The sequence below is a fragment of the Echinops telfairi genome, unplaced genomic scaffold, assembly GCF_000313985.2.
Source record: "Echinops telfairi isolate 266 unplaced genomic scaffold, ASM31398v2 ScPeMD7_25;HRSCAF=90, whole genome shotgun sequence".
NCBI lineage: Eukaryota > Metazoa > Chordata > Mammalia > Afrosoricida > Tenrecidae > Echinops > Echinops telfairi.
Window position 1 is genome coordinate 16488538 of NW_022103922.1, and position 25344 is coordinate 16513881.

Consider the following 25344-nt stretch of genomic DNA (forward strand, 5'->3'; position numbering starts at 1 on the left):
CCCCCCACATTTTATTAGGAGCTCTTACAATCCATAGTTCCATTAGATACTATTACAATCCATAGTTCCATTAAATCCAGCATTACTGTACACTTGCTGCCCTCATCATTTTCAACACATTTTCTTTTCTTCTTGAACTCCCTGATATCAGCTCCCCTTTATCCCTTCCCCACCTAACCCTACCACCCCCAGAACCCTCAGTATATTATATATTTTATTTATTTGTTTGTTTGCTGACCTTAACCATCCTGTGCATCCATTAGCTCTAGCAGTTACTTCCTAAATGTTGAACAACTCACCTGAGGAGCTCCCTCTTTTTTGCTGGTCCTCAGCTTGGCTCTCCGAATATTTGAGGAAACCGTAGATGGAGCCAAAAGAGAAACAATGATTCAGAGAAAAGCTCTCTGGAATTAAGGATGTTGGACCTGAATATTCTCGGCACCTCGCCCGGGGCTGGGCATGTAGTAGACAACGCCACCTCGTCTGCAGGTCAGGATAATCTTTCTGAGGATCACCTGAGGATGGGCCCTGGCTGACTCCAGTTCTGGGAACCAGAAGGCTCTGGCCCAGGCCTTCAGATGAGTGTGGTGAGCTGGAGAATGCCAACAATGGGAGAAGTCACTGTGTGTGCCAAAACGTTCCGTATGGAGAATTGGCACTGTGAGGGATGGGGATTTGAAGGCATGCCATCCGCATTTGTTGGCGCTTCTCTTCCTCCTGTTCATCTGTGAGGAGGCAGCAGTTAGACACCACCAGGGGAAGACTGTGCTTCATCAGGCAGAGTGGATCTACCTGTGCGTTTCAAACATTATAGTCTTTATAATCTGCGTAGCTGCCTCCTAGTTTCCAAAGACCTTCCCCCTATTGACTTTCTCAACATGTGAGCGCGTTAGAGAAGGTACAAGAGTCCTAATCGCAGACAGGGCAAAGTGAGGCTCCAGAAGTCAGTGGCTCGCTCCTCCAGTCACCCAGCTCAATTGTGGCAGAGCCAGGGCTTGAGGTGATGGCCAGACTGCCTTCTCTGGGGCTATGTGATCATAGCAACTCCTGGAGTGAGTGAGTTCTGCCTGAGCCACAACGGCGGCCCTTGTGTACTGGGGAGAAACGGTGGTAAAACGTTGAACCTGCCCTGGTTTCCCAGCCACCTCCTGACGCCTCGTGACTCGGCGAGCAATTGCTTTCACTCTTGACAAAATCAGGCCACCTCCAACCTAAATGGAGCCCGTGTCCAGAACAAGACCCTGCGTGAACAAGTGACCCTGCACTCTCCCTGGAACGGATACAAAAGCACGCTTTTGTGTGTCTTTCACTTGATGGAAGGGAATCCCAGGTGAGGCTTTTTTCCCCCTGAATTCTCCCCAGTCCAGAACATATCCACGTTTCCCAGACTCCCTCTCAAGAGCCACTCAGCTATGAAGATGGTCTAATGGTTTTCCAGCTCAGCGGAGAGAGCCAGGATGTGTGTGTGTGTGTGTGTGCGCGCGCGCGCGCGCGCACATTGGAGGGATAGGGGTGGGGGCAGAGAGGAGTGTGGGGAGAGGGCAAGGGAGACCCAGAGGAAGGTGTCAGGCATGAGGGAGGAGAATGGGCCCGGGCAAGCATGGAAGCGAAGGAGAAAGAAACTCCAGGGCCAGCCCTGACCCCAGGGCTCCCTCCGCCAGCGACATGTGAACTGATTCTCTCTAGGACCTGTCATGGTCTGCCTGCCGTGCTGTCACTCCCGTCTCTCAGCTGTCACCAAGTGTCTTTGTGGCACGCTGTCACAAAGAGCCTGGCGATTTCCTGGGGTGCTACCTGCTCCTCCGGCATTCGCCTCCTACCATCGTAGCAGAGTAGTTACTCTGCTGTCAGAGGTAATGGAGACCCCGCCACGAAGACAGCCAGCTGTGATTTATTTATCAGTTGTTTCTGCATCCCACAAAAGCGGCCTTCTACTTTACGGCTGGGTCTAAGGTATTTGAGAGTCCCCGAAGTTCACGGTTTTCCGGTATTCTAAGTTCTACTTATGGCCTTTCCTGTAGATGACACACAACACCACCCTTGTGGCTTGCAGGCTGTTTTCTCCTTGGCGTTCTTCAGTCACAAATCATCCTGAGGCATCCCTTAAGTGCATTTGTATTGTTAAGTGCCCGGCTTGATTTGGTGTTAATTCAATTTGAGTGCCCTTAATATCTTGTAAGGGTGATGCAATCCAGCCTGCCTGTACCTTGTAAAATCGGGTCCCAGGTCTGCCTGGGAGCAAAGCACCTTTCCCATAGCCATTTACCAAAGTTGCTGATAAAATTTTCATAAGGGAACCTTTTTAGTCTGACCCTATTGTGTTATTTTACCATTAAGTCATGGAGAACTGCACTGGCTTCTAGTGACAGCTTATCACGTTCTCCATTATTGCTGCCTGCCTGCAGAGCGGACCCGGCTGGTAGAGAGGGAGAGCCCTCCGCCCTCACTCCCGCTTCCTTCCGGTCCCTTCTGGGAAAAGCCAGCACCTACAGGCTAATGGGCAGTTGTCCCAGTAGGTGCCAGCCAATGGAGCTTTCTTCTTGATGAGCAGGCTCCCTTTGCTTTAGAAAGCTCCAGGGTCCCCCAAGGACTCCAACAAGCCTTAGAGTGAGGACAGGAGTGGTTTGAACATGAGGATGAGTTAGAGAACACTTTACTTAAAACTCAGCACCCAGAGCCATAATGAGACCGTCGTCAGCATTTCTCCAACCCTGGGTTTGAGTTAAAGGGGGAGCCAAGCATGTGGAATGTTGCAGCGAGCATTAGGCAACAACAGGACCCTGAGGGAACTCCGGGAACAGAGGTGGGGTTGCCTCTGAGATTATTTGCTTAGCCTCTGTGTGACTTTGATCAAGTTTGTTAATCTTTGGGCCTGTGTCTGGGAGTAGAACACTGACTTCCAGGGGGCTTTCTATGCCAATGAGATACGAGGAGGCCGGTGACCTGCACACTCCCAGCACCACAGTCATATGCTTCCATTCAGGAGGCCCTCAGCGGTCAGAGAGTGGGGCCAAGGGCCCAAGGGCAAAGAGATGCCCAGGGTCCCACTAGGTGAGAAAGAGCTGTCTCCTGAGTGTTGATGGAAGCCTCTGTCCATCCTTCCCACTGCCTCCTGAGGCTCCTGTCATGCCACTCACCGATCCCTGTGTACAGCCCAGTGATAGACACAGGGGCCGGGAATGGATCCAAGGGGTATGGGGCCACTTCTGTTTCCCCAATTACATGATTTCTCCACTCCAGGCTCACCCCCTCTAGGGCATTCTGCCTTGGTTGGCGGATCCCCACCTGATTCCTCGGAATGCTGCCTTACCCATTGAGGATCGAGAGGATTGAGACCCAGCAGGAGGGAAAGGAGAGACAGACTTCCTGCAGCCCGTATCAAGGGCCGGGCCACTTCTTGAGCTTAAAACATACTTTCTTTACACTGGCATTTTAGGCCGGTTTGGAGCAAGTGCCGTGTCCTTGGCAGGAAACACAAGTTCTCGCAAAAGCTCCAAGCCACCTTGGTGTCTGTGCCTTTGCACGTGTGAGTGCATGTGAGTGTGTCTGATCTTCCTGCAGTGGGATGCGAACATGCCTAGAGTGAGCAGTGGCCGCTCCTAACTAGGCAGGGCCAGGAAGAGCCAGGGATTTGGAAGAAGCCAGGGTCCAGCCTGATGTGTGTAAGCATATGCGTCCCTGAGTGTGTGTCTCTGTGTGTGCCTGTGCTTCTGTATGTGTGGGCATGTGTGTGAGTGTGCACATCCTTATGTGGGAGCAGGTGTGTGTATGCATAGGATCTATGTGCACATGCCTGTCTATACATGTGTGTGCATGAGTGTGTGTGTGTGAGGGAGAGAGAGAGAGGAGGAAGTATGGGGGGGAGCAGAGGCATGGAGGAGGCGCCAGTGTGGGCGCCTCGCCTGGCCAGGTGAGCAGGAGGAGCAGGCGCAGGTCCACAGAAGGGAGCTGGTTTTGATGAAATATTGGCTAACGCTTGCGGCAGTGCAGGAGAAGAGGCCCTGGTCAGGGAACTGTGCGACACTAGAATTTATAATAGATTAGCTTATCTGCTCCTTGATCTTTGGGGATATTTGGGGAGCTGAGGATGCGGCCCCTCTGCCTTGGATTTCACAGTGAGAAGAAACCTCTGGAAGCATCTTCCCAGCTTTTTCCTCTGTGCAGCCGAAGGTGGTGAGAGCTTGCTATTCACACCCCGCTCAGGCCATTTGCAGGAGGCTGACAGTGCCCAGGAATGCTGACAGGTTTCAAAAACTCACACACGGAAAGAGCCCACCGGATTTCTAAGGAGAGTTGCTGTCGGCCCATCCCAAGCCGGGCTCTCACATTGAATGTGATTGCCCTGGCTCCCTGTCCGCACAGAGGCACCAAATCCATATTCATCCTGTCCGTCTGCCGGACTCCCTCTCGTCCCATCCATCTGTCTGTCTGTCTGACTGGCTCTACTTCGCTCTCTGAGGTAAAGGGTGTCCAGGCTCATGAAAAGGGGAGAGAGCCAGGGTGTTCCAGATGAGCTGCTGCCAGTGATGTTGCTTTAAACTCCAATGAGCTGCAGCGGCCGGGAAAGAGAGAAGCGTGGGGTGAAGTCTAGTTTGATGTCTTGGCGCACCGGGGAGATGATTCATATAACATGAGCCCCTCGGGGGCCTTGGTGAAAGCCCAGCCCGGCACCCCCAGCTGAACTGGATCTCTGAAGTCCAGCCAAGGCGCTGGACTGGCCCTGCCTCGGCAAACAATTGGGGGGTCAGAGGCAAAGGACAGGGGAGGGGTGCTTCTTTCACTAGAAAAATTACCTGCTGGGAAAGAAGGGAGCCTATGATGTGAGTGGCAGGGAAGGCCAGCCAGAGAGGACCTGGCTTTCCCATTACAAGGCTGTTTCCAGGAGTAGAGGGGCCTTTTATTGCCTGAGGGCCCAGCAAGAGTGGCTCTGGCTTGCCCCTGGAAGGGCCTGGTGTGGGGCGGAGAGAAAGTGGTGTGCCCTGGCTGGGGAGGAACAAAGAGGAAAGGTGGGCGGGGCTTGGCTGTCTCCAGACTCTGCAAGGGCAAGAAGGAGACACAGAGTCCAGTTTCCCTTCTAGCCAAGAGCAACGAGGCCTCTGTTACCCCTCTTTGGCTTTGAGATGGTCTTGTAAGGTGACCAGATTTTAACATTGGTAAAGCGGGACAAAAGCGGGATACCACTGATAAAATGCATATCCTGGTGAAATAGCCACATGTCGTGCATTCTTTCCAAAAATTGGGACGCGGGAAAAATTGTTAAAAATCAGGACTATCCCGCCAAAAGCGGGACGTCTGGTCACCTTATCTTAAGCAGGGTTCACCAGCTCCTCTTCAGCCCCCTCCCCTACTCCAAGCTCTTAAATGCTTCCTCCCTTTCACTGGGCCGTCCTCTCTTTCTCTGACTGCCTTACTCCCCACCACCCCTCCGAAACGAATTATTTTATACATATTTTATATCCTAAGAAAGCCCCTGCCTCAGTGTTTGGAAATGTAAGTTGGGGGCAGGGGGAGGATTTGGGGGCTGGTGACCCAGATTTGTCTGAAGGTGATCAGCTTAAGGGTGGGCCCTGTGAGCCAAGTGGATCCAAGGAGCATCAAACCTGGCCCTTCCTTTGGAAAGTCTTGTTGGCACGTTGGGGAAGGAAACAAGGAAGCTCTCCTTCATCTGGGTTGCTGACAGGAGAAGAGAAAAACCTGGAGGGAGCTTCCAGAGACCATGATGGTGAACATGTCTGTCTGAGGATGGGGGGAGGCGCTAGGAACCCTATCTGCAGTTCGGCATACCTCTGGTTTCTTCAGTTATGTTAACCAGGGAATTTTGCTCCCTTTTCCTTCAGCCAGTGTGCATTTTTCTGTTATCTGTACTTGGAAGAGGAGCCCTGGTAGCACAGTGGTTAAAGTGCTTGGTTGCTCACCCAAAGGCCAGTGGTTCAAACCCACAGGGGAGAGAGGTGGCAATGTACTTCCATAAAGATCTACAATCTTGGGGATCCTCTGTCCTATGGGGTTACGATGAGTTGCAATCCGTTCAACAGCACTGGATTTGGTGGGTAGTGGGACGTGTTGTCTTTCTGTCTGTCCCTCCAGCATGGTAAGACCTCTCTTTCTGCTACTGATCTAGGTATTTTTCCAATGAGTCTGTCTTCTGTGTCTTCTTCTCTCCTCTTACCATTCAGACTTTCCGTCTAGTCAATGGTGTGAACTCTGACCTCTGTGAAAATGAGCCTCAGGCTCACATTCATGTTTCCACCGTAGGCCTCATGGACTAGCTCATTTTGTTGCTCCCACATTGGATTATCCACCAAGGCTTCAAGTATTTCTCTTGTGTATGTCTTTTTCCTTGATCTTCCCTACGACTCGTATCGGTCTATGCTCTCATCTTGATCTTCTCAAAACTCTCTTACCTGAGTTTCTTTCTTCTTCTTTTTAAAATTCACTTTATTGGGGGCTCATACAGCTCCTATCACCATCCATCCATCCATCCATCCATCCATCCATCCATCCATCCATCCATTGTGTCAAGCACATTTGTACACATGTTGCCATCATCATTTTCAAAACCTTTTCTCTCGACTTGAGTCCTTACCTGGTTTTCTAACACCCATTTAAAATTGTTCCACCCAGCCAGCACCCTCCAGCTTAGTTAACTCCCTAGATAACCCTTCCCCTCATAGCTCACTCTCCACAGGCAGATATTATTTTCCCACAGCCTGGAGGCTAACAGTACAAATCAGGGTCTTGGCCACGTGGATTCTTTATGTACACCTCTCTTTGAGTTCTGGGGGTCCCCCAGCAATTCTTGGCCTTCCGTTGCTTGTAGATGGGTCCTTGAATCCTTGTGTGTCTTTCCATTTGATCTTTTTATAATTCAGAAGTCATTAGGTGTAGGACCCACTCTACTCTGGCATGACCTTATTAACAAAAGAAAATTTCTGTTTCCAAGCAGGATTGATTTTATACATACAGTAGCAAGAAGTTCAATACACAGTTTAGGAAGACACAATTAAACCCATAACACTTGCTTTCCAAATCAGGTTTCTCACTGATTTTCATCTCCAGGCCCCTCAAATATCAGCATTAAATGAGGCATGAGAAGCCACAGGCTCATCTTTCTGCCACAGGCTTATCTTTCTATATTTATTCTAAGATTTCTTGGGGTACACGAAATTAAGTCTTTAATGTTAACTAGAAATAATTTAAATTTAAACTAGGATGCAATTAAAAACATATTTTTGGTAAAAGGGACCAATCCTTTGTCATGCAGAATGCATATGAATTTTTAAATTTCAAAACAGATTTCAAAGCCGTTTTGAAATTTTAAGTCCCATTTTAAGATTTCAAAGCCGTTTTGAAATTTTAAAGTCCCATCCTGGCTACCATCCCAGAGTTCTGGGCTTCCTTTTGTCTCTTCAACTGGGGAAAAAAGTTAGAAAAATGTTGAATCAGCGTCTCAAACTTCTCCTTGTCTCTTTCCCAACCCAGTTTCATGCCACCTTCTCAAATTCCAAATGATCTTTCCTTTCCTCTCCATCATCCTGAATCATCTGCTTCTTTCAGCCTGACCATGAGCAAACGGTTGTCCGTCTCTCGGTTACCTGTTGTTGCCTTTGGGATCGCCACTAATAGATGGCTGGTGCACCACACTAGAGTCTTAGTGAGTGAAGTAAAGGGGAGCAGGAGAGCTGGGGGTGGACGTGTCCCAAGGCAAACATGAGAGAGCACCATTGCTGGTGAAATTCCTGGGTGTCCTCCAAAATGTTTGAATGCATGCCTAGTCACTCCCTTGCTCAAATCCCTCAAGTGGCTCTATCTTGTTTGCTCTGCGATAAAGTCTTTAGCTTGGCAAACGAGTCCTTGCTTGATCTACTCTCTGCCTGATACTTTAATTTCAACTTTCCATGTGACTTCCCATTGATCTTTGCCACCCAGCCTTCTAGACCCATTTTCGTGGTCCCAGATGGGTTGTTCTCCCCACCTCTCCTCTTTCTCTTTGCTTTGCACATCGAGAGTCATGTCAGGCATACTACCCTCCTACGACATACCTACTACAGCCCCTGAGCAGAACTTCCTCTTCAGGGCAGTGGAAACCGTCTACTTACCCTACCCAGTATGCCACGGGACCGGGTGGTCCTCAAGTGCACGTACTAATCATTTTTGCTTTTCTGGTGATACTGTTTCCTAAAAGAAGGAAAGAATGAGTGAATAGCAAGAATCAAGAGACTTGACATTCGTTGTCTCTGCCCCTTTATTTATTTAATAATGAGCGAATCACTTTACACCTGTAAGCCTGTGTGTTATTTCCTAGTGACGTCTACTTCATGGACACACACACACACACACATATTTATATTTATCTTTGTTTTCTTGAGGGCCTGGTGGTCGTATCAATGGTGACACCGACTGAAGCCGAAGACTGCACACGGACCTGAGATCACAAACACGGAACGGAGGTCAGCGCATGGGCAGGCTCAAGGTTGCCTCCTTCCCTCCCCGATGACACATCTTCCACAGAGAAGCACCTGCACGCTGAACTTGGCTTTGGAGTCCTGGCTGAAGACCAACAAAGGTCACCATTTTGGGCGAGACAGCATATTTTTCCTACCTATTATTCTGTCCCACTCCACAAGGAAGCTGTCAGTTATATTTTTAAATGCCAAGAGCTCTTACTTAGCTGCTGATAATTCTTGTTTGCTCGATGAAAAATTCTCTCGTAGAAGAATATCGACTGTGTCATTTTAAGATGTTTATGCTACTCTGCGCCTTGCCTCTATTTCCTTTGAATTCCCCCAGGGTTGGTCCTCTCATGTCCTGGCTTTCCTCAGTTGCCAAGAGTAGACGCCATGTACATTCATTTGTATTTTAAAATTGGGGCCAGCAGCTGATTGGAAAATTCATGTGCATATGAATGGGATTGCTAGCTAGTGGACATCATCAAATCATGATCTGACAGTTGATTCGATGGGAGCCCTAGGTGGTATGTCTTTTCTATTGGAGTTTTCAGTTTCTGCCAGAATAAATCTTTCCACGTCCTTTCTCAGGGAGGGTGAACAAAGGATGGGAGAGGATTGGAAAAAGAGGTTTCAAAATTCTCTTGGCCTTCCTGTTGTCAGCCTAGCATCTTACCCTGATTCTTTGTTGATTCTGATGCCTCTGGGTTCAGAGTTGCTCGGGCACAATCTAGCCACAGAATAAATGGCGAATCTTGTGTTGGAGTAGGGAAGGTATGTTGATTGACATCACTGGGTTGGGACATGGGGTTTATGATTCTAGACCCTTTAAAGATGATCTACTCTTATTTTTGGAAGGTTCTAGGACTTTATGTCAAAGTTGATTTAATAAAAAGCTATCTTATCAGAGACTTTCTTAACGCTTGCATTTTTACAATTTAAATTTAGTATAAGAATTTCTTCATTCTATTCATGATGATGTTATCTTTTGTTATCTTCTCCCTCTTCTTAGACTACTGTTATTCAGATACGGGCACTTTTATTTCTGTTCTCCACACATTTAGGTTTTCTGTCATCGTTTCCTTTTATCCCTTCTTATTCTTTTCTGTGAGATTTCCTTGTCTCTCAACACAGTAATTGATTTTGTTTTTTCCATCTGTGTGTTCTTGAGGTATTTTTCACACTTAAATCACCACTCTTTTCTTTCGTTTGGTGTCTTGTGCCTTTAGTTTACGAATCTAATCTTCTATTCATAAACATGCTTCCCACAATATAGATTTTTAGTTTCACGTCTTTCCTTTCTAGTGACTGAACTTTCTAGGTGCTAGGTTTCAAACCTCGGAACTCAGATACCTTCCAGGGAATCAGGTACTGTGCCTAGTTGTCTGTTATTGATCGAGGGGCTCATCCCAGTGTGAGAAGAGCCGAAGGCAGGGTGCTTCAGGATTCACAGAACTGTAACACACGACCCCAAACTTTACTTCTTCGTTAGGCCAGAACTTTCATCAGATGTCTTTCCAATACTCTGCAAGAGGCAACTTGGGAAGAGAGCAATCTATTTAAATGAATTTTTAATAACTCGTGGTGGCAATTTATGAAATCAGTTCAGTACGTCAGTCAGGATGAAAACGGAAAAAGAAGGAAAGAAGGAAGGAAGGAAGGAAGGACACAGAAGTCACTGAGCGTATTGTTCTGTGAAACTTTCACGCGCACTGAGCCACCATAAAGTGTATCCCTTGCTGTGAGCAGATATCCAGCGTGCCTGAAGGGTACTGCTTCCGACTGTGACGCATCGGTCCTGAGGGCTGGCTTAGTGGTGAGGGCCTGGAGTATGGAAAGGAATGAATGCTCAAGGGCAGCTGAGCAGTCCACATTTTCGGCGCCCCTTCCCTGGTTCTGCCCCACCCACAACTCCTCTCTGGCTGCTGCTGCTGCCTTCCTGTGCCCAGGGACCATGGGTAGGCCGTTATTCTCCGGCGAGAATGTGGGCAGCAAGAGCAAGAGTAGACCTGCAGAGCTGTCCCGCCTCGGTTCTCCAGCACTACACGCAGCACCTCCGACGTCAGCTTGGATGGTGTGGACCCGGGCAGGGTTTTGTCACCATGGGTTGGAACGGACTCAATGGCATCTAATGACAACGAACCACAACAACTTCAGGTTGGTCCCCACCATGAATTAGTCTGCCCAGGGTCTGTCTCCCTTTGCTTTCCTGGTCGGCCCCCCGGTTTAGCCTTCCTTCTCATGCCTGTGATTCGTTCAGGTTGATTTCCTCGTATCAGGTTTGTTTTCATCTTGTCAGGAACCAGCACCCTTTCCTGGGATCTCACCTAGGAGTGGTGGCGCTCCTCGGAGGTGCCTCTGGGAGCCTTCAGTCTCTCTCCACCCTGACCCAGCCCCTGCCATCTCTTTCTTCATGCTGGGCTCTCCCTCTTCCAAAATAGAACTATCTATTTTGACTTCTGCCTTTGTCTGTGATTATTGGAAACCTCGGGCCCCGGCCAGCAGGGAAATTTATAGCTAAATAATTACATTGTTGAAACGCTGACATGTCCACCCTGCTTAATGGCTCTGAAAATATGGGAGAGGTGTGAACTAAATCTATCAGACTCCAGATTGTGGGCCTGAAGACAAACTTGTGGGACTTGTTTACTTTGACAGTAATTTTTAGAGATCTCTTTCCATGTTACATGATTGTTCCAAATGCTAGCCTCACGCAATATAGAATCATTATCTGGAGAATGGCTCAGATCTTTGAATAATCATCTTTGAAATAGTTTTGGCCCCCCCTTTCCTATTATGATTTTTGGAACGTGGCCAACCACAAGGCAACAAGCAGGCAACAGGGCTGAGCTACGTTCGTCAATGACTAGATATTACATGCAGGTGGGCTTCCTCAACTTCTCAGCCTGGGAGAAAGCTTTTAATAAAACAGCGTGAGGATGGAGGGGCTACTTTTGGTGAGTTGGGGTCATGGAATTTGGGGAGAAAAGGAGGAGGCTGGATTGTCTAATAGTCAGGGAAGGTACACAGTTGGGGAGCCTTCCATGTGCAACCAGGGGAATGAGACTTCGCCGTACAGGGGTAGATCCAATTCTTGTTCTTGACTCTTCGCTTTGTTGTACTAACATTATGTTTGCACACTCTTTCTGTGGCCTCATAATTGGTGGGCTCTATGAGTCTCCACCCTTGGGTTTTAGGCTTGACCATGTGATTTTCTTTGTTCAATGGGAGGTTAGCAGATGTGACGTGCACAGAGGCTTGATGGCCCCTTGGGAGATTGCTCTCACTCTCTATTGCTCCTGCCTTCTCTCAGGGGAAGAGCATACCTCCAGCAAGTGCTGGTGCGGAAAAGGGGAAGGGCATGTGGAAGAGATGCCAGCCCAACCCACAGCTTGGCGTTATACCCAAGTGAGCCTGACTTACATGTTCGAACCCCCTGCCTACTCACTGACGTCTGAGCAAAGAAAACAAAAAATGCCTCTAGGCTATTTGCTGACTTTCACTGAGGTTTTGGTGATGTCCTTTGTGGCTGTGAGTAAACCTCACTGAAGCACCCCGCTCCCCCCCACTTCTTTCCTACATGAGACCTGCGTTTAAGAAGTAGACGGTGGTCGCAGGGCTTAAGCAAACAGCTAAACCAATGCTTTCTGTGGCATGATGACCAATCTAAAGGACAGTACTACCTTCTCTAAAGTAGAGCTCTTGGGCTGAGAACAGAGACACGCGGTCTCCAGTACCATTGAGGTACCAGAAGAAGAATGGAGGGGTGGGGGTGTCTAGTGAAGGGCAAGGGGAAACCCCATTCAAATGTCATAGGAAACCCCAGGAGGGGGTGAGATTCGGGGGTGGTACATTCAGGGGATTGCAGTGGATATATGCCAACACAAAATGTGTGCCAATTGTTGAACTGACGAGTTGCTCTGTAAGCCTTCACCTAATTCACAATAGAAGGTTAGGGGGGAAATGTTGCTCCCGGTGGGAGATCAAAGGGAAGGTCTTTGGGTGGTCTTCACTTAATTGTGCCAAGGGCTGAAAAGAAAGACAGCTGTCAACAACATCAACCAACTAACCAGCCGACAAATGACCTGTGGCCACTTTTAACTGAGAGAGAAGGAGCCCACTTGTCATCAACAGGTGCACACGCCAATGCAATGTTGGAGGTGCCGGTGGCTGTCTTTGACAGATCCCAAGTCTGATATGTCAATATTTAGCATGGTGCTGAACATACAGGAGATGGTCAATAAATTGACCTGTCATTGATAGGTTATCAAGAAACCTCGACCCAAGCACAGCACTGCCTTTGATTAATTACATGACCCTGGATCAAAAGCTTAACCTCTGTGTTCCCCCTTGTGGAGATGAGCAGAAAAACCCTGGGAAGTTCCTAACCTCCATAATGGCTGGGAAGACAGAAGGGGATGAAAGGGGAAACCGCAGAGCCCGGAAGGGAGAGAGCACAATGCTTTCTGCAGAGGCGCGATGGCTGGACGCTTGGCTGCCAACTGAAGTTGGCGATTTGAACCAATCCAGTGGCTTGGCATGAGGAAGATCGGCTTCCACAATACCCCCTGGGATAGTTCTTGTCGGTCCCATGGGATCTTGATGAGTGAGATTCAACTCGACAGCACTCAACAACGGGGACTGCTGATCGGGGACTTAGTCACGGTGGGGTAAATAAGAAAGCCAGAGTAGGAATGGAGGTGATCCAGGGCATGGGTCAACCATAAAGGGGCCATAGCCAGGCATTGTCCCCTATGGGCCACACGAGAACATGATCCAAGACAGTAACCGAAAGGGTGCTGTCCTTGTACCACCAAGTCTGACTCCTGCTGATAGGTCTATAGCATGACATCCAACATTTAAGTTAGCCCAAATTGGGTACTGATTACAATTTAGTCTTGGTTTGATCTACAGTTATTTTTTGAAATCATGTTTTAAGCTGGCTAACCCAGTGGTGACCCTATAGGTCTGAGTAGAACTGCCCTTGTGGGTTTCTAAGACTATAACTCTTCACAGGAGTAGAGAGCTTTGTCTTTCTCCCATGGAGCACCTGGTGGTTTGGAACTGCTGACCTTGTGGTTAACAACCCAACCAGTAACCACTATGCCATCAGGGTTCCTAAACCAAAAAACCCACTGCCATCAGGTCAACTGTAACTATTCACAGGAAAAACCCCAGTCTTTCTCCCAGGGTTCCTAAAGACATAATGCTTGCACCAGGTACTGAAATTCATATTTTCCTCCTAGTAATCCTACACTTGCTCAAGGTTATAGAGTCAGAATGTGGCAGAGCCAGAATAAAGACCCAGTGTGGGGCCAGGGTGTGCCCCTGTGTCCCATGCCCGTTGACGGAGGGTAAATGCGAATGCTTGCCAGCGTGTTCTTGCTGTTGTTAGGTGCCGTTGAGCAGCTTCCGGCGCTGTGCACAACAGAAGGGAACATTGCAGGCGCCTGCACCGTCTTGGCATTGTTCCCATGCCTGAGCCTATTATTGCAGCCCTCGGGTCAATCCATCTCCTTGAGGGCCTTCCGCTCCTTCACTGCCCCTCATATTTACCCAGCATGATGTCCTTCTCCAGGGACGGTCTCTCCTGACAACAGGTCCACAGTGTGCAAGATGAGGTCTTGCCATCGTTCCCCTCTGGACTACTCGGGCCACACCTGTAGAGAGCTGGTATTTGAAGCCTTTGCCTTAGCTTATTCTCTGGAGTGGCACAAAATGAGTTCACCTCCACTCCTAAAGGACAGCCTCTATGCTACGTGTATGTCAGAGCTTCCAGATTCTTCACTGTTCCAGGCACTCCGTTTTGTACATGTTCTGCTTTTTTAACATTACTATTAACTGACCCCAGTTCTCTAGAACCAAGGTACGTCTTCAGATATGGTCTGATTGGATTAGGAAATGGTGGCGCTATCCCTTTCCATGATCTAAATACTGTACTGTATTGATTTTGTTTTAGAACCTACATTACACTAATGATCATCTAATCATTAGTTGTGGGCAACTAACAGTCTCATTCTTTTAGATTCGCAGCTATTAAGCAGGTATCCCCCTGTCTATACAGCTGATTTTCTTTTTTTTCAATCTAAGTAATGGGCTTTGCATTTGTCTCTAATCATTTTGTTGTTCGGTTTTTTTATCAACATTTTTAACTGTCAAAAGTATTTGAACCTTGATTCTATAATTTGTGGCCATTTATCATGTATGACAGATTCCTTCATTGGGGTGTATTGTGGGCAGATAATCTTCTGGTCAGTTCTATAATTTTCTACCTAATTCAAAATGGCTTATGCCAAGAAGGTACTTTGGTTCTAATTACATTAAACTTTCAGGCAATTGTTGTGTACATGTGTGTGTATGCATATAATTTACATCTCTATAGCTATACTATTCTATTTTAAAACTTGATTTGCCCAGTGTTTTCTCAGGCTCTTACTAAGTGCTTCCTATCCCTTCTTCTGGGAGAAAGACGAGGCTTTCTGTTCCCATAAAGAGCGACAGTCTCAGAAACCCACAGGGGCAGTTCTACCCTGTCTTATTGGGTCCCTATGAATCAGAGTTGACTTGATGGCAGTGAGTTTTATCCCTTTTTCTGTTTCTCCAAAATAGGAAACTGTAAACATTCTCAAATGAAAAGGCCATGCTTTGCTTCCGGTTTGACTGATCCGAGATGGGCACTAGGAGGTCTCCTCTGGGTTTTCCCGTAGGGCTGCCACCAGTCAAGAATTCCACACTTCCCGCCTTTCTGGAGCTCTTGGAAGACCCTCCTTGTTGGGAAACGTTGTTTTCCAGCCTGGAAGAGAAAGGAGGACTAAACTGGTGTTTTTAGCTGTTAACTGAGTTCTCTGGACTTACCATTACATATTTGTCTCTGCGGTTCAGTAGAGATCCTGGGTTCTAAAACTATCCTAAGTCTTCTTTTCCGTGGTGGAGAATTTTTCCTCATGAAATTTATTTCACATTTTGTCTCTTTTATTACCCAGTAGTTTTATTATATGTATAACATTTTATATAATACATAATTTATTATATCTATATTATTTTACAAATGTTTTATTGGCATATGATCCACATATCATACAGTTCCATAGTTCAATCATATCAAGAAGAGTTGAACAATCATTACTGCAATCACATTTGGAACATTTTCTTCTTCCTGGTACTCATTGTTAGTAGTAGGGGTTTTTCAGTTTTGGTGAATTTGATCTTCTCTCCCATCCCCATCTTTCAGTTACAGATTTCTAATTTTATATTTGAGCTATTGTTTGAAAGTTTTTGAATTTACTGTTGAGGTGAGGTTTGCTTTGTGGTCTACTATATTTTGGAGACTAATCCACATGCACTGGGAAATAATGTGCCTTTGATTTTGTTGGGTAGAGTGTTTTGTAAATGTTTATAGGGTCAAGTTGATTTTGGTGTTGAGATCTTATGTATCTTTATGCAGCTTCTTTCTAGCTGTTCTGTCCTCGTTGAAAGTGGTGCGCTAGTCTCCTCCTATTATTGTGGAGTTGGTTCTCTTTCATTCTACTAATGTTTATGTGTCTGTAGGCTTGTTATTGGATGCTATATATTACTATGGTTATCTCCTTTTGCTGGATTGATCCTTTAATCAAATAATACGTTTCCTTGTCTCTCATACTGTTTTTTTCTTGAAGTCTATCTTATCGGAAATTAACATTGCCACTCCTAGTCTTTTCAGATTTCTATAGATTGATGTATTCCCCCACCCAATCATTAATTTTCAATCTATTTTTATCTTTGTTTCTACAGCAAGTGTAGTCTTCTTGGGTGCCATTTGTACATAGCATTTGTTTTCCTGGAGCTGTGCTCAAGATTCTTTGTTTACTGTTGCCTTTGGAAAGTTTGAATAGGGTACGTCTCGGTGACTTTCTTTTGCAGCCTAAGCTCTGAGGTGTTTGGTAAGTTTCTTGGATAGATATAGCTTATTTTTCATGATATTAGGGTCACTGGTAGGAGCCTAACCTCTGGGTACTGGGAAGATAGTGAAGAGAACACATCTCAGGTGATAGTTCACTGATGTAATCCTGGTACACATCTGTGTCGATGCTACTACTTATTCAGTTCCTGTCCAGACTCAATGGTCATCAGGGACGGAGTCTGGTGTCTCCATCTACCTGGCAGGCTTTCCACTCTGCAAGGACCTCAGCACAAACAACTAGGACCCTCTACTAGTCACTTGTTTTGTTCTCATTCACTGGCTCTCACCTCATTCTACAATTACCTGTGCCTTGAGAGTGCTCACCCGCTTTGCTTTGCTGGGCTTTCCCCTCCAAGGTCCAGCTCACATTCAGCTCATCGTGTTCCACTCCAGATCTGTCTGCTCTGTCTGTCCCAACGGGGACTCCCTGAAGTTCACTTCTCCTCACCATGCGCATTGCTTCCTGGCCTTATTGGCCCAGCTCTTTCCCTCTCCTTAGTCACTGATTTTTTTAACATAAAATTCACGATATAATTTATTATATAATTCATACATCATACAATCCGATAGTTCAATCATATTAGGAAGAGTTGTACAGTCACCACCACAGTTGTAGAACATTTTCTTCTTTCTTGTATTCATTGTTAATAGCGCCCCATTTCCCCCCAACCTCTTCCGTCCTACCCGCCAGAAACCGTTAATCCAGTTACTGTCCCTATAGATTCACCTATTCTGGATTTGACATACAGACAAGCACACAAGGCAAACCAAAAATCAAACCCCAGCAATAACAGCAAAGTAAAACAGAGAAAAACTTCAATTGAAAGTAAAGCAAAAAATATTAAAAATAGAACAAATTTAAAATGGGCCCACAAGAAGATCAGTTGATAATGTGTTAAATTTTAACCTAATTACATCTTTCATAATCTACTTTCTAATGCACTCTGCATGGTAGCAAGGCTATCCACATCCTTGGTCTATGGTCAGAGGGGATTCACTGGAGACTGATCACATGGATTCCCACTTAAAAACAAAAACGGAAACAATCTTAAACTGAGTCAGAAGGGAGATCAAATGAAAATGTGTTGCCTTTTAACCAAGTTACATCTGCCATCATCAACTTTACATAATCAACTGATAACACTATTCACATCTCTTGACTATAGTCAGAGGGGATTCACTGAAGGCTTATTCCATGTGTGGACACTGAAAATGGACTTTGGGCTTCCACGTTCATCCACAGCCTTCTGCAAGCTGGGTGTTCACAATTTGAGCTGTTACCACTCCCTCCTTTGAATTTGGATTTTATTATTTACAATCCTTGGATCACACAGGCTAGTGGGCCTGTTCCATGTGTATTTAATGAATGGCTCACTTAGATGGCTGCTTGTTTGAAGACAAGCTTTTAAGACCCAAAATTCTATTCTTTCTGATTACTAGGCAACATCTAGTTTCTTTACCATACTTAGCTATAGCACCCATATTCTTCATCAGTCACTGTTTTTGCTGTCTAGTTAGTGCTCAAAATTCTCTCCTTTGGTGCTCAAAGTTCCAGGATTATCATCTGTATGTGCTTCGTTTAGTTTTTTTTGGTCTCTGTTGTAAAGGGATTGAGTAAAGTATGCTGCCACGGTGCCATCTTATAAATGGCTGATTATTTAGAAGTAGTTAGTCAGACCTTTTGTCTGAGGTGACTCTGGGTGAACTCCAACCTTCAATATTTTGGTTGGCAGTCGAGTGCCTTACCATTTTCACCAGCCCACCCCAAGACCTTAGGAAATCCTCAGAAACCTGCTATTGATTTTAGAAAGCTGCTAAAATTACACTGGAGCTTAATTCCATTTAATTAGACATTTGTCTGCGTAGGCATTTAGTTTATGTATGACTAAAAGACACACAGGAGAGAGAGAGGGAAGAGGTTAGAGAGAAAGAGGGGGATATATTAAGGTCCTTCGTTTCTAGATTCTATTCTTAGGAGAGGTATTTGGTGCCCTCAGAAAACTGGGATTTTTTTTTTAACTTATAGTATGTCACATCTCTGGTGATTTGGAGAATTTTGAGATTGAGAGGCTTTGTGTTGCTAAAGGATTATTTTTTAATTTGCTAATCAAATAGCTGAGAAGGAATTGAATTATATAGGGTACAAGCTGGTGCGATACCGATTGACTTCATTCAAATTTTCATGCTTGTTGTAATGCATTTTTAGGTTTTAGGCATTTAATTCTCTTGTTTTTTTGACAGCCTCATTTTAATGCCAAAGAACAGATAGCAAAGGCTTTCCTGAATCCCCAATTCTCCATGGTTGATATAAACCTTCTTCAATATTTCTGACCTGGTTGTGGGATAATTTACTTTTCAGGGTAGAGCACTGTCAATTCTTAGAAAGAATAAACTTTCCTAGTTTCATTTTAGGGAACCTATCTATAACCTCTGGGATTTCTTTTAGTAAAACTTATGAATCTGCTGTGTGTGTGTGTGTGTGTGTGTGCGCGTACATGCACGAGCTTTTTATAAACCAGTAACAAACAACTTAAGAGATGTGGTCACATAGAATGGACTGCGCATCCTTTTCTTGAGTGAGAGACAATAAATCATCCTTCTCAGGTGGAATCTTTTATTTATGCTCTGGGAACCCATTTTATCGAGAAAGCTTTGGTTTCCCTTTTTGGCTTTGTCTAAGCTGTACTTTAGCAAGTAATTCAAATCAAGTTGACATTTATTAGTGAGAACAGTGTCCATCCAATCTCATATTCGCTGTCCAGCCGTTGCCCTCCCACTGTTGCGAGAACCTCTCCTATTTGTGAATATGTGTGTATAATGGCAGTGTCGTGTGGTTGCAGATTTACTGTCTAGAAGTAAGTAGAATCACTATCCAGTCTCACACCAGAGGAATTGACTATCAAGGCTTTTTATTTTGTCATTAGACGACTGATAACTTCAAATCCGAGCAATTAGATAGGGTTTCCAGAGTCAGGAAGACAAGAGTTTAGAAATGGCTCATCTCTTGGGAATCTCTATTTTCTAATACCTTTTCACATTCTTCATTTTATCCTTACAATAACTTTCCCTCCCTCTCTCCCTGTTCCCTTCCCTCTCTCTTCTTTTCTCTCTCTCTTTCTTTCTACTGTTCTGTCTCCCTTTCTTTCATAGGGGCCCAGAAATTCCTGTTCTCTGGGGATGGAGCCTCCATAAGTTCAGGTATTAAAAGACTCCTTTGATGTTGGTAGCCCCACCTAGAAAGAGTAAAAAGGCTTCAAGAATCTTTCCGCATCTAAGAGATAATTCTTTCCTCCTGATAAACCACATCTCCTGGAATTCCATCTTGGGTTTATAAAGAACTCATTAATTCAGCAATTTTTGAGGGTCTGTTCTGTCTTGTTAGTGCTAAACCCCATCACTTAGTGGCCTCCCGTGCATTATTATTTACGGGGTCTGCTTTGGGGAATAGTCAACGTTACTAAAATCAGTGATAGAGTTAAGAGACTGAAAGATGGGCTTTCACTGGAGCTACTCTGCTCTTAGGGGATATTTTTATCGAGTGAACATTGGGTGGCTCTTTTTACAGCCAATCAATATATTCCAGAACTTTTTGAAATCTTTAAAGCAATCAGGACTGTTTCTTTAAATTGGGGAAAGAGTATCTTTGGACCTGGCTGCCTTGTTTTGGTCTAATTCTGAGGAGCATTGCTTGGTTACTGCCTGCTCCCTTTGATCAAACACTGATACTTGTCACATTCAATACATACCTTTCTCCACATGCTTTGTCTGTCTTACATAACCCAGAACATCCTCCCAGACCTATGTAACTTGTGACCTTTTTTACACTCCTATGCTCACTTGGCCTTCCCAACTGCCTCATCCCAGAATTCCTGGTTGTCCTTCTGCTTCATATCTACTGCTTGACTGCAATAAAAATAACATCAATTTTTATGTGTTATTGTGGTAAAGTGAATTACTTAATATAGCTCTTTGTAGCCATAGTCTTCGTAACGCCCATCAGACCACTGAATGGGACCACGCGGTTTGGGTATGTTTCTTCTTTTCCAGATGGGTCTGCCTATCAGAAGGTTGGGGGAAGATACCAATAGGATCTTACAGGAGTCCACAACTAGGAGTGATGAAGCAGGGTTCATTGTGAGTGCAAAAACGTCAGCTTCAAATGAGGGCTTGGTCAGTTTGCCATCCTGTAGATTTAAAAGGAGCCATCTCAGAAGCAGAAAGCGGGGGTCTCCATCAAAAGACAAGAGCCAGGAGTGGATTGCACCCTTTGGATTCCAAGATTCCTGCTCATTGATCCAGGGACGTCCTTGATCCAGGGACAGGAATCTGTGATCCCAAATGACTGGCAGAGGAGCAGCCGCAGAACCAAGAGCCAGAGCAGAAGAGAGAGCAATGCGTTTCCAGGTCACGGCGGGAGTGAAACCAGGTGCCTTTGCACAGAAGGCTCGCGTGCACTCCATTAGGACCTGGGTTTGCTGATCCACGCAGGCCGAGGCTTACGGTACAGTGACGTGCCTTGGGCCTTTACCCATGCCCTACAAATGCTTTGTAACCTTGTCCTCTGGGTGATCACAAGTACAATGGTGAATGTCATTGGGCCAAAGAGTAGGGGAATGAAAAAAAACAACAAGAGAAGGAAACCACTGATGGACTCATTTCAATCTGCCTTTCTGCCCCGAAGCATAAGCATACACCTTGTCACCGATGAAGGTGAGTGTCACGAACGATCCCGAAGAGCCTCAACAGAATGCACGGACAGAGGGGCTGAAGCAATGGACTCAGCACAAGGACAACTGTGAGGGTGGCGGCGCAGGACCAGCAGTGTTGTTTTGTTGTATATGGGTCACTTTGAGTCGGAACTGACTCAACGGCATATAACAACAACAACAGCAACACACACATATATATTTATATGTAAAATAGACTCAGTCACATCAGTTATTCCTTGAGCTTTTATCAAACCCGGGTTTCTAATATCAGCTGGGAGTAGAAGCTATATTCCAGCACAAATAGACAAACAATTTACAACATATCAGAAAGGCTAGCACTTTCTGAGGATTGATGCAAGAAAGAAAACTTCCTTTTTTTCCCCCCTTTCTTTTTTTATGTGAGAGGCTAATCAGGGCACCCGAAAGCAGGTTTTGGAAAGTAGCGCATGTGACCTGGCTCTTCCCTGGGCCGCTTCTCTAGCTCGCCAGCCCCTTCCTCACCTCACCCCTTCCTGTCATTTGCTCGTTTTGCCTGCCTCTGCTTTTCCAACGGGGGCTCCTTGTTGTATCATACATATCATCTGTGGAGAGCAGAGGCCGAATCCGCGGCTGGGGCCAGTAGGTCTTCGAACGCGTCCTCCTCTCAGTGCCCCCCTCCGTCCCACACACGTCTCCATCCTGGGATTTCAAATGCAGACAATGTGGAGAAAGGGATCAGGGCTATTGTTTGTTTTGTTTTCCCCTCCAGCATCTCCTCCCCCCCACCAGAACCCACCAGTGCACTCAATGGGAAAGAAGTATGATAATTAGAATTTTTTTCCTAAGAAAATTTGCAAGATGAGGCCCATGAGGCAGAACACGCCAGATGCTGTGGAGAGCATGACCGCACGGTCCCTTTGGCCATACATGCTGAGGTCAGGAAGTTGGGCCATCTGACTCGGGAGTCACTGTCCGGTGTGGGAGCTGACCAAGCACCAAATGCTCTGGTACCATTGGTAACCCAGCCAGTTCCCAGGGCACAGGCCCGGTCTGAGGGCAGGCGTTCTCCAGCAGAGGTCAGCTGCAGGAGGCAGGGGAGTCTGGACCGCTTCTGGCAGGTTCTGAGGGCAGCCTGAAAGGTCAGATCCATTCAGGGGCTAGAGTCAACTTGGCTGTGAGTTTGGGCTCTTTTCACTGGCAAGGTAAGTCCCGTGGATGCTGCTGTAGCTCTTCCTGGGTGCCTGGAGAGCACCGTGGGTGCAGGATAGAGTTCCTGGATGCCCAGAAGGCTGAAATGAGAGTGAGCCAGCAAGCGAGGCACATACTTCGACCTCATATCCGTTTTCTTTATTGTAATTACCAAGTGAATCCATCAGCAGTTTTTCCAAAAAGTGAGTGGAGAGGTCAGATGGAGCATGGTTTTCAATATAGGGTCTGAGCTCAACATGTTCCCCGCTGAGTGCCATCACAGTTAGCAATGCCCCTGTGTGATGCTGTCCTTCCAGGACCAAGTGGCATGTTTACAGCAGCCCTCTTGCGGGTTCAGAATGCCTGAGCTCTGCATCCATTCTTTTCATCCAGGCTTGACACAGAGTGGCAGCCCCGACATGGTGCTCCTCTTTGGCCCTGCTAATGTGTTCTGGGATCAGTCCAGGCTGCCTTTGTTTCCCTGGAGACCAGAACAACCTCTGGACTGGTGGAGAGACATTACCCAGACCTTCTTTCTGCCCCCACCCCCACCCCAAACCAACTGCTATCAAGTGGAGTCATGGTGACCTCATGCATGTCAGAGGAGACAGCCCAGGTAGGGTTTGTAATAGTTGAGATTTTGGAAGTAGACTGCCAGACCTTTTATCCCAGGGTGAATCTGGGTGGACCAAGACGTCTGACCTGTCTTTGACAACAGTGTACTATTGGCTCCAGGGATATTGGTTCGAGTCCTGCAATGGCACTGCCCCAGTGCTGTGACTCATAAGTGAGTGTCCTTAACAATTCCCTGGAGGCTCACCACCTCTCTCTCTCTCTCTCTCTCTCTCTCTCTCTCTCTCTCTCTCCACACACACACACACACACACGCCCGCGCACACTCCGCGCACGTTCCCTTTTGGACCGGCTTTCGGGGAGGCTGACATTTTTACAGAGAATGTAGGGGCCCCCTGGGTCAGCTGCTCCCGGGCCTCCTTTTGCAGTGGGTCCTTCGCGTCATTTCCTGTGCGGCTGTTCCCTGAACAGAAGTTCTTTGCTGTGTGTCAACGAGTTTTACAACGAGCTTTGCAGCACAGTAAAAAAAGGGGTGGGCGTGGGGCTCAGCGCAAACGTAGCCACACAACTTTTAACGGAACTGTAACGTGATTTCCTCCCTGGGTCCTGCTAGGATTCGGGGTTCACTGAGAAGCTCCATTCACTTTGGACCATTTACAGAAGTCCCAAGCCCACCTCCGGCCCCCCACCCGCGAGGGGGCCTGGGCTGCTGGCAGGTTTCAGAGAGGCGTCCCTGGGTGGGTGGGGGCTGGCAGAGGCCTCGGCCACCTGGGCAGCGGAGCCCGGGCGCCCTCGAGACTGCCACGTGGGTGGCCAGCTCGCGGGGCAGGGTTCAGGGCCCCTGGGGGGGGTGTGTGTACATGACATATGCTCCTGTCCAGGGACTGATCTCTCTGGATAATGTATCTAAAGTACAAAAGACAAAGTCTTGCCACCCTCGCTATTAAGGAGCATCCTGGCTGTCCTTCCAAGATAGATTTGTTTGTTCTTCTTACCGTCCACGGTACTTTCCGTTTTCTTCGCCAACACCCGCGTCAGTTCTACTGCTGTCCTTCTTAGATGGGAGGCCCTGTTGAGAGCTGTCCGCCAGGCCCGGCCTTGTTGGTATTTGAGAGACTGGTGGCCTAATGTCCAGCATCACAGCAAGGCACACGGCACCACAGGCCAACAGGCAGATGAGGGGCAGATGAACACGGGAGGGGAGCCCAGATGAAGGGAGTGAGCACGGCGGGGTGGGAGACATAGAGCAATGTTACATACCAACTTGGTTAGCCAGGTGAAAGTATTTGGAATAATCCCTTGGCAAACGGAAGTCATTAGATGTGTCCTAAACAGGAAAGGTGGAAGATGGGAGTAGCACGGTGGTCAGGAGGAGATCTCTCTCAGAAGGGTTCATTTGCTCCACGATCCAAAAAGCTTTTTTAGGGGGCTCACTGAATGTCCACAGAGAGGCTGCAAACCAACTCACTGCCTTGGAATTGATGCTGACTCATACGGACCCTATAGGTCAGGGTCGGACTACCCCTGTGCATTTCAGACTGCAACTCTTCATGGGAGTAGAAATCCCAGTCTTTCTCGGTTAACAGCCCAATGCTCAACCATGACACTTCTAGGGCACATAAAGGTTTATACTATGGCTGTCATAGAAAAGAAGAAAGAAGAGTTTCCTGACCCAGATCTAGCAGGACGGATGGATTGTGTGTGTGAGGGAGCGGCAGGAGTCAAGGATTATGTAGACCACAAAGTGACCGCAAAGGCCATTATTTCAAAGGGGAAATGTTGACCAAGGAGCTCGTTGAGATGGGGGTGGTGGGGTGTGGAAGGGACACCTGTGGAAAGAGTAAGCAGCAATGCCAAAGGACAATGATGTGAAACCATCAAAAGGAATCCTGGTGGTACAGTGGTTAAGTGCTTGGCCACTAACCTAAAAGTTGGCAGTTCAAACCCACTAGCTACCCCCAGGAGAAAGATGTGGGAGTTGGCTGTCATAAAGATCCCCAAAGTCACTGCCATTGAGTCGATGCGAACTCATAGCGAGGTGATCAGGGCAGGGTGGATTTCTGTGCCCCTGTGGATATCTGAGACTGCAATTCTATACAGGAGTAGAAAGCCTCCTCTTTATTCCATTGACTGGCTGGTGGTTTTGAACTGCTGCCTTGGAAATGCTATGGGACAGTTCTGCTCTGTGAGTTGGAATCAACTCAATGGCAGTGAATGAGTGATGAGTTGGATTTCACTCAGGGTTTGATTCAGGGTTGGCTGGCTTTGGGGGGCGGGGGGATCAGAAAATGCTAACAAGGAAGTCACCAGAGAAAGAAATTATTAGGAAGGAGTATGACTCCAGTCCTATTGTGAAGTTCCAGGAGCAGGCCTGGCTCTTAATGACTCCTGGCAGTACCAGAGCACAGTCTCCTTCAGTGAGGGTACGCTTCGAGAACTGATGTCAAAGTTGAGGCTGGTTGGGCAATGCTGGCCAACGTTCTGTAGGGGAAGTATGCCCCTGGGAATG